Raw genomic sequence first — 10217 nt, forward strand, 5'->3', positions numbered from 1 at the left:
GACCGGCTTAAGGCTCTCATAACCTAGTCATTTCACCCCTGAATGTTCTTGCATTATTTCAGACATGAGCTTTTGAGGGCCACCTTATATCCAATCCATAACATTGCCTTAGTCTTTTTTTTTTCTTTCTGTTACTATAACAGAATACCTGAGACTGAGTAATGGATAAAGGATACAAGTTTACTTTGGCTCATGGTTCTGTAGGCTGGGAATTCTAAGAGCACAGTGCTGCCATCTGCTCAGCATCTGGTGAGGGTCTTCCTGCTGAGTCACAGCATGTGGAGGGTATCACAGGGCAAGACAGAGCAAGTGTGCCAGAGAGAGTTCACTGTAACAAAACCACTCCCCCAGTAACCCAGTAGTCCATGAATGGCCGTCTGCATGAATTGCCCCCCCCCAGAATTCCCACCTCCGAACAACACTAACAGATGACTTTGGAGATTAAGTTGCCAACACATGAATTCAGAGGGACAAAAATTCAAATCACAGCACCCTCACTCCCATATTTGATGATTGGCAGGCCCAACCAAGGAGATGGGAGTGAGAGATTAGGCCATGTGTCGCTCTCCACGCCTGGACTTCTTCACCCGGGAGTGACATCTCTCTGAAAAGCAACAGGAGACGAAGCCCAGTGCCGGCACATATCCCAGGCAGCTGCTGTGCCACGATTCTGCTGATTTTGCACCTGCTAAAGGAGTTCCTGGGACCTGCCTAGAATCAGTATCGGGTAAGATGAGGGGAATGGAGGGAGAAACTTCCCAGGGTAAAGGAAATAATTTGGGGCCATTTCGGTACTTCCAAACATGGGCTGTCATGAAAAGCTGTAGGGGGCGGAGATGAAGGAGCAGTTGCTCCTCTTGGGGCATCGGAGGCGGAAGACAGCAGACACTTCCTACAGGAGGTGGTACTACAGAGAGAGGTGGCAGGTCGGCAGTGTTGACCAGACACTGACATCACAGGGAGATGCCGAATGCCCAATGGCACCAAGGAGGAAGGCCAGGGGTGCTGTGAGTGAGAAGGGACCTGGGTGGGGGTGGTCAAGGCTGGAGAGCAGGGACAGATGCGCCGCCTCCTGAGCCAGGCACTTGGGAGCCATGGAGGTGGGTTAGCAAGCAAAGCGTAGAAGTCGAATCTGGGTTTTAGAAAATTCCATCTAATCAGACGACCAGAGCCTCTCACAAATTAATGCGTCAAACAGTTTCACCACTTTGAAATGATCCCGAATGCCTACACGGTTTGCTGTGTGAATCATACAGGGAAACTCCCCCCTTGGAAGTAGACGTCAGACCCCATGAGTGACAACCTGAACTGAGTCCTCCCACCCCTTCAGAATGTTTGTCACCCTTATCAGACCCCCTTGGCTCTAGGAGGGTCACTAACCTCTACCCTGGACTTCGAAACTCAGGAGCTCAGCAGGCAGTGTGAGATCTGGGGCCACAGCAGGCCACAGAGAGCATGTTGACCATCTGCCTGAACCCTGAGAGCTCAGGCTGGGTGTGAGGTGTCCCCCAAAAGCTCACGTGTGAGACAATGTGAGAACATTCAGAGGTGAAGTGACTGGATTATGAGAGCCTCCATCCAATTAGTGCACCAACCCCCTGATAGGGATTAACCAAGTGGCATTTAAAGGCGGGTAGGGTGGGGCTGAAGAGGTGGGCACTGGGTGTGCCTTTAGGGTAAACATTTTGTATCTGGGGGGCAGAGTCTCTTTTTGCCTCCTGATCATCATGTGAGCTGCTTCCCTGTGCCAACTTCTTCCACCACGATGTTCTGCCTCACCTCGAGCCCCAAGGAATGCAGCCAGCTGTCTATGGACAGAGACCCCTGAAACCGTGAGCCCCCAATAAACTTTTTCTCCTCTAAAACTGTTCTGGTCCGGTCTTTTAGTCACAGAAGCAGAAAAGCTGGCAAAACACTGGGTGACCCCAGTGTTAGTGTTAGCCTTGGAGTTTTGAAGCTTGTTCTACCCCCAACCCTGGACTGCCCCCTGCAAGGCAGGACCTCACACGTCAATGCATGTCCAATGTGGTGGTCAAGTACCCTGTCCTGTGAATACTTGCCTCCAGGTTCACCTCGGCCTTTAATTAGATGGTCACTTCAGCAGAGGCCTGCTTTCCACTGAAACCCAGCAGCTGGACTTCCATCATTTTGGAACCCACTTACTAGGTGGTTAAGGTACCTCCTCTACTGAGTGTGTTCCCTGTGTGATTCAGGGACACTATCCTACCCCTCCTTAAACACTGTGTAGCTAAGGAAAAGTTTCTCTTTGTACAGCAATAAACTGTGATCTGTGAAACCACAATTTGGTCATTTTCTTATCCCCATCACTGCACACATGCACAGACAAAAAAGCCAAAACCTGACCCAGTTTTCATGTTGACTGAGATGAAAGGCGGTGAGCAACCCGCAGCACTGAGTTCTGAGGAGTGGATTCATGGATGGATAGAGATGGTAGGATTAGTTTGGAATTAGTATCATGATTTTTTTTAAAGCACAGAAATACTGGTAATTTTTAAAAGATGTACTTAGGATTATTTTAGTCTTCTAAAAAAATTGAAATAATTCAAATGACTGCTTTATTTGAAAGTTGAGACCTCCCTAGAGGTTACATTAACATTTATAATACAAAGCTGACATTCAGCCTTCTCCCCCGGCTGCTCCTCTGGAGAAAAATCTTCCAAGGCCTCTTGTTACTGAGGCAAATCAGATCATCCCTGTGTCCTCCTGGCCCTCCCTGGGCTTTTTTTTTTCCTTTTGATATGAGAATGGAATCCAGGGGTGCTCTACCACTGAACTACATCCCCAGCCCTTTTTATTTTTTGAGACAGGGTCTTGCTAAGTTGCTGAGGTTGGCCTTGAACAGGCAATCCTCCTGCCTCAGCCTTCTAAGTAGCTGGGACAACCGGCCTGGGGAGCATGCCTGGCCACCCTGGGCTTCTTGATGGGGACAGTGTGAAAGGCGGGAGGCAGAAACGAGCCCTAGGCCTAGAAGGGAGAATCACCGAGGAGGCAAATGTCTCTGCCCCAATGCCTGTCCCTCTGATCACTTTTTTCCCCCCAGTATTGGAGGTTGAACCCAGGGCCTCACACATGCTAGGCAAGTACTCTACCATGAGCCCCTGACCTTTCTGATCTGAATGAAAATATTCTGAGATAGGATTTGGGGATACAGACAAGGAAAGATGAGTTTCAAAAGAGAAGTGTCCATGAACTATTGGAATGCAGAAAATACTAATGAGCTGTTGGAATATAAAGCAAACAATTGTAAGTAACCTGTGCCCTTGACCTTGCCCTTTCCCTGCACAAAGTAACACTAGGGCATGCAACGTGCAAGCTAGAAAAATGGGGGCAAAATTGTGTTACTCCACCCTGACTCCACCTCTAGTCCAGCCTCTAGGCACTGTCCCTGTATAAATAAGATTAACACCCCAGATCAAGTGGCTGTTGTCTGTCAGACAACAGAGATGCAGATTCTCAGGTCCCACTTTAGACCTACAGAATCAAAATATCTAGGGTGGGACATTTTCATTCTGCAGTCTGAATTGTAATCAGAGTATTTGGATGCCTCATCCAGTTTGAGAATGACTGATGTATGGGGTTGATGCCCATGGAAGGACCTCTCCCTAGGTTTGTACAAATGTCTCTCTCTCTCTCTATCTCTCTCTCTCTCTCTCTCCAGCCTTCTCCCTTGACTGTGCATTCTGGCTTTCCTAAATAAATGTCTGTGCCCCTACTAACATGTGCTGAAATTATTTTCCATCACGTACATCAAGAACCTCAGAGACTTGAGTCCCCCGGCCCCGAATTCCTCGGGACCCCATCCTGCAGATGTCTCTTCTCCACTGATACTTCTTCCTTGTCCTCTGGAGTCAAATTCTGTTCCCTTCCGCAGGTTGTTTCAAGATTTCACAAGCATGCGATCACCTGGGATCTCATTAAACTGCAGTGTTCAAGTGTCTGCAGGTGTAACCAGGTCCCACGGGAGGTCCTGCTCCAGGTCCTCCATCCTAATTGAGCAGCAAGATCAATAATTCTCAATATTGGCTGTCCGTTAGGATCTCCTGGAAAGGTTAAAAATGTACAGTTCTCTCTGAGCATCTGTGGGGGATTGGTTCCAGGACCCCACCAAAGATACCAGAATCTGCAGATGCTCGGTTCCCTTATATAAAATGATGTGGCATTTGCCTATAAACTCTTGAAATCCTCCTATTATATACTTCGAGTTATCTCTAGGTTGCTTATAACACCTAACACCATGCCCACACACCACTTCACTACCGTGTATTCTACATAGGATTCAGCATGCAACAGCAGATTCAAGTTTTGCTATGGGGAACTTTCCGGAATTATTTCTTTTTCTTTTTTTTTTTTTTTTTTTTTTTAAATATGAAGTAACATTTTATTTTATTTTATTTTTTTGAGAATTTTTAATATTTATTTATTTTTAGTTATCGGCGGACACAACATCTTTGTTTGTATGTGGTGCTGAGGATCGAACCCGGGCCGCACGCTTGACAGGCGAGCGCGCTACCACTTGAGCCACATCCCCAGTCCGGAATTATTTCTGAGTATTTTCAATCCCTGCTTGGTTGATTCCTTGCATGCAGAACCTGCTGATATTGAGGGTCAACTCTACAGTGTCTGGAATTCAACCCCAACAGATTATGATTTATTTGGCTTGGGATAAGGCCTGACATTATTATTTTTTTAAATTTCTCAGCCGGTATTAATGAGCAGATAGGGCTGAAAGCCATGATTCCCGAGCTCGTCATCCTCAAATATGACACTTTCTTCCCTAATCTCACTTCTTGGAAAGATTTTACACTAGAAGACAGAGAGACTTTTTCCAGGGATCTGGGCCTCTGATAGATCGGTGAACAAGGAACAAAGTATAAAAGAATACATACTAGTGTTATGCAGATTAAACAATGAAAACAAAGGCATTTGATGGCTGTTGTAGTCCCTCCTGATCAGTTGAACCATCTAAGGTCACAGATGAATGTGCAAATGTCATGTGGGCCCCTGAACCAAAGGAGGCTGGGCTGGAAGTCAGAAGACCTCTACCCCCTTCTTGGTTCCAACTGCTTCACACTGAAGATCAATGATAATTTAAAAGTTTGTAGGCCTCAAAAGGCCAGGCCTGTCTACAACAGTATTTGCTACAGGGCTGCCTTCCGCAGGCCTGAAGAGAAGTGGCTCTTCTTCCCACGCTAGGAGCACCGGGACATCTTTTGCCTACATTACAACAGTGGTTCTCAAAGTGTGGTCCCCGAAGAAACAGCAAGAACATCACCTGAGAGTGTGTTAGAGATGCAGATTCTCAGGCCCCATTTTAGACCCACAGAATCAAAACGTCTAGGGTGGGACATTTTCTTTCTGCAGTCTGAATTGTAATCAGGGGATTTGGATGCCTCTTCCAGTTTGAGAATGACTGATGTGTGGGGTTGGAGCCCGTGGCAGGACCTCTCCCTAGGTTTGTGCAAATGTCATGTGGGCCCCCGGAACCAAATCCCCCAAAACAAGTGGCCCCAGGTGACTCATTTGTGAGATTAGAGATGAACTATTAATATCCAGGGGCATTTCCTCCATCTCTTCTGTGACTCCTGTCTACCTTAGGACAAGCCCAGGAAACCCTAGCTTCATGCTCAGCCTCAGAGAAGATACTTCGGGTCCTGTTGCAAGATGACTTCTACCCAGAAGGGTCTAGAGGGGTCACAGGGTGGCCTGGCTCCAAGCTTTTCCCGCCCATTTCTCTAGACCTCTCTCTCAGTGTTGTATTCTCCTCAGAGCTCACATGTCTTCTTGGTAAAGTCCAGGGCAGCAGCCCCTGCCTCTTGTGATGAAATGTGTATTGCAAGAGGCTTCAAAGAACAGTCCCCAGACCAGAAACATCATGTTATCTTGGAACTTGTGAGAATGCAAGTTCTCAGGACCCATCCCTGCAGGACTGGAGACTGCATTTAACAAACCCTCGGGATTCTGATGAACAGCATATTTGAGAACCACTATGTTTGAGACCTCTTGGGCCCAGAGCCCTTATTTTCACTGCCTTCAAACCTACATTCTCATGAACATTCTAGAAAATAGAAACTGATCAATTATCACTTCATTCAGAAATGTCCACCTTTGGTGATAATAATAGCTAAGGCGCACCAAATACGTGAGTGCTACATATGTGCTGGTTCATTTCATCTGCACATCTAGGAAAATGTGATGAGTCCCATTGTACAGATGAGAAAACCGAGGTGTAGAGACAGGTTAGAGACAGGTCTCCGAAGGTCCCACAGCTAGTAAGGAGCAGAGCTAGGACTGGCTTCACATCCCACACGCTTGAACTCTACCCTAAGTTGTCTTTAATTTTCTTCATTTTTTAACTTGGATTGAATTAGAAATTCTCCATGACATGCACACATCTTTGACATAATAAAATTGATTTCTAAATTTGCCCACATCCTTACTGAATATTTTGACTTTGTACTTTATAATCTGCCAATTTAAGGGTATGAAATGAGATTTTGATGTCTGAGCAAATTTCAGAAGCGTATATTTAGATAGAGCTCTAATTGTAAGAGAGAAAGATGGTAGAAGTCATCAGTGGAATGAATTTCCAATCAAGGCATTGCATGTGGCCATAGATGGGGGTTGGTGATTTGGGGAGAGGGACTTCTTTGCCCTTCTTGAATCTCACCTGATACATGGCTGTCTTTCCCTGAGTGAGCCAGCTACACAGATGACACCCTATTAATGAAGTGATTGCCAGACAGCGGACATGTCCATTTATTTCTCACTTGGTCTTCATAGCAACCCACAGTTTTCCAAGTGAAAAAATGGAGATCCCTGATTTGAGTGTCCTAATCAGGTGACACAGACAGCTGAAGCCACAGGTTCTGCCTCGCTGCTGATGAGCGTCTGGGAAATGGTTGAATTATTCAAATTTTTTTTCTCTCCTCTTTTTGCTAGGAAAGCTGCTGTACATGGCAGAAGGAAGATTGGTTCCTCATAAGACCTTTATGGTCCTTCTGGCAAGGGGGATGCTCCCACAGGGGTCCCCCTACTGACTTACCTGGACCCACTGGCCACTGAGGTCGTGGGACCCTGGCATCCTCCAGGCGAGGGGCTGATTAGATCTGTATCCATCTCAGGTGGATGCAAACTGATGCCCAGGTGTGCTACGCAGGCCCCTTGAGGGAGCATCCCCGGAAGGAGACGCTAATAAAGGTAAGGAGCCCAGGGCTAGAGATGAACATCTCCACCCTGCTTGGTTTCTGTGAATGAAGGTGGGCTCCTTTTTGCTAAGTCAATGCAAGCCGGAGGCTCCTGGTGATGGGAACATGTTCTAGATTTTCACTCATAAACCCAGTATGCCTGCTCTTGTTCTGGTAACAGATATGCTTTGCTCGGTACAAACATTGGTTTGACAGTCCAAAAAAGAGTGAGAAGACTTCAAAGCTGTGTGTGGTGATACTAACCAGTTTCTTGGAGCAATAGGAAAACAAGACATTCTTCCCCTTGTATTTCTGTACTTTGAAGTTTCCTATCATGAACATGTGTCCTTCTTAGAGTGAGAAATGACATAACAAGTTAAACTCCCAGCAAGAGGGACATTAGTGAGTGGAACATAGGGACCGCGGGGCACAGGAATTCAGCACCCTGTGAATCCAGTGAGATTCATCCCCCAAATAATTTCAGTAGTGTTCTTCTAAAGTTCTTGCAGAAGTGTCAAGGCCACGCACCCTAACACACCCTGACACACCCTTCCACCCCTTTTCTTTCTGTTCTGTCAACTCCCAAGGCTATGAGCGGGGACTGGGTTTCACCAACAACTGGAATCCGAGTGGTCAGTCAGACCCTGCCCTGGCCCGGGCACCCTCCACAGCACACCCTTTGAAAGACAAAGGAGTAACGCCAAAGCCTTTACCCTTGCCTCTGCCTGTAGATGCACCCCATCCTACCTGCCCAGCCTCCGGTGCCCTGTCCTTGTGGCTGACAGGGTGGGCCTGTCCCTGGGCTGACCCCTGCTTTATGCTCGCAGCAACTGTATTCCAGGAAATATGAAAACACGCCTGACAGGAAAGACCCATGGAAGTTCTGCTCAGTGTTTTCCAGGAATGGTGCAGGCGCATCACGCACAGGAGATCCCAGACGTCTGGTGAGAGGCAGGTGGAGGAGAAAGTACCATAAAATGCATTATGTCAGGAAGATCACCCAAGAGGAGGCGGGACCCTCTGTGGCTGGCCCACTGGATCTTCTCTCCAGTTCACTCTTTTCCGAGGGGGGCAGAGGAAGAGAGTCATTTAGTTATTTAGTCTCCATTTCCTTCTTGCTGGTGTGGCTACACATGTCCTGGTAGATGGAGGAATGGAAGAACTAGCTTGCAGGACACCAGGGTTCTACAGAGCCCCAATCAGGGCTGTTGGAGGTGACCTGAGCCACTCAGGGGAGAAGCAGTGAAGGCCCAGGGAGGGGGACCGTGGAGGGAGAAGGCGGTGGGGCAGGAATGCCTGTGTCCTGCAGAGACCCATTGGAGTCTCCCCTGGATGCCTTTGCATACTTCCTCTTGCATCTACAATGTTAAATGCTGATTTCCTCTCTCTGTCTGGTAGTCCCTCGATGGCAGGATGTTCTATCATCTTGTCCCCATTTGGCCCAAATGTTTACTGAAGGAGACTTTACTGGTCTCTCTATCAGCTATGTCCCTTTGTGTCCAGAAGCCAAGAGGAACAAAGCCTCCCGAGCAGGCCTGGATATCCCCACAGCCACATCCGTGCCTATCTGAGGAGGGAAAGCTCCGTGCAGAGAATGGACTTGGAGAAAACCGAGTGGCTGCCAGCTTCAGTGCCTCTTGTCCCAAGTGCTGGAACTGGCCAGCAACATGGCCCTGCAAGCCAAGATGAGCAAGTGAGTGTACCCTACATGGAGTCTGGTCCCGTCCATCCAGGATGCACAGGGATGTGGAGTTAACCGGCTGTGCTCCTGGGTGCTCATCTCCAACATCCCTCCTGTGTTGGTCAGTTCTGCATTGCTGTAACAAATGCTTGAGACAATCAACTTATAAAGTCAAAGCATTGTTTTTGCTTATCCTTCTGGAGGTTCTAGTCAAAGCCAGGCAGACCCATTCCTTTTAGGCTCCCGGTGAGGGTTATGGTGGGGAGCACATGATAGACAAAACAGCTCACCTCATAACTACAGGGGCCGGGGGAGGGGAAAAAGAATGGGGTCCTACAATCCCCTTCAATGACCCAATGACCTAGACAACTCCCACTAGACCCAACCTCTTAAGGGTTCCAGCACCTCCCAATAGCACACCCTTGGGTTGCCTTACCTCATGCACCTTTAGGGGGCCCTTAAGTTCCAAACTCTAGCAACTCCAGAGCTCATTCCCAATAATGTGGTGAAGAAATCCTGTCCTGGGAGGTTTGATTTGGGGATTATAAGGCTCCTTGACATGTTCAGTGTCTCACAGACCCTGCCTCAATTTAGGTATGTATCATGCTATAATTGGACATGACTAGACGTCTGGTGAGAGGCAGGTGGAGGAGAAAGTACCATAAAATGCATTATGTCATGAAGATCACCCAAGAGGAGGCGGGACCCTCTGTGGCTGGCCCACTGGATCTTCTCTCCAGTTCACTCTTTTCTGAGGGGGGCAGAGGAAGAGAGTCATTTAAAACTGTCAGTTTGGGCTGGGGATGTGGCTCAAGCGGTAGCGCACTCGCCTGGCGTGCGTGCGGCCCGGGTTCGATCCTCAGCACCACATACAAACAAAGATGTTGTGTCTTCCGAAAACTAAAAAATAAATATTAAAAAATTCTCTCTAATAAAAAATAATAAAACTGTCAGTTTGCTGATTCTAATTGCAAACACTGGTGGATTTGAACCTATTACTTACAAGGGTAATCCCATGAGACAGTAAATAGGAAATTTTCTCTTGTGTACTTTGTGTTCTTTTCAGAGCCAAAAGACCACTGTTGTACATGCAAAACCAGGAATAGATAGGCACCTAGCACATCATGATTGTGTTCATGCTGGTTCTTTGGTGGGGGGTGCTGGCATCAAACTATGTGGGGCATGTTGTAAGGAATTGTCCATCAGAGGCCATCTGGACTTAGCTCCAGACTCTTGGGAACTGACAGTGCCCAGCCTGCCTCTGCCCAGCCTGCCTCTGCCCACTCTCTGATCTAGGATGTGGGACCCTTTGCAATTCTGTGTGGCACCTG

At 47.6% G+C, this 10217-nt stretch overlaps 1 long non-coding RNA gene across 5 annotated transcripts in view; it reads left to right on the plus strand.

Annotated features, from left to right (window-relative positions):
* The window catches only part of LOC107154095, a 33465-nt gene extending 23655 nt beyond the window's left edge, over positions 1-9810 (plus strand). Inside the window, exons 3-7 of one of the 5 annotated variants that reach the window (XR_007350193.1) lie at positions 521-727; positions 7143-7218; positions 7793-8149; positions 8709-8898; positions 9481-9810. This is a non-coding gene — a long non-coding RNA (uncharacterized LOC107154095). Of the gene's footprint in view, positions 1-520; positions 728-7142; positions 7219-7792; positions 8150-8688; positions 8899-9480 lie in introns of all 5 variants that reach the window. The other 4 variants (XR_007350194.1, XR_007350196.1, XR_007350197.1 and 1 more) reach the window with 4 other exon arrangements.
* The last annotated feature ends 407 nt before the right edge of the window (positions 9811-10217 follow it).

Source organism: Marmota marmota, unplaced genomic scaffold, assembly GCF_001458135.2.
Source record: "Marmota marmota marmota unplaced genomic scaffold, marMar, whole genome shotgun sequence".
Classification (NCBI taxonomy): domain Eukaryota; kingdom Metazoa; phylum Chordata; class Mammalia; order Rodentia; family Sciuridae; genus Marmota; species Marmota marmota.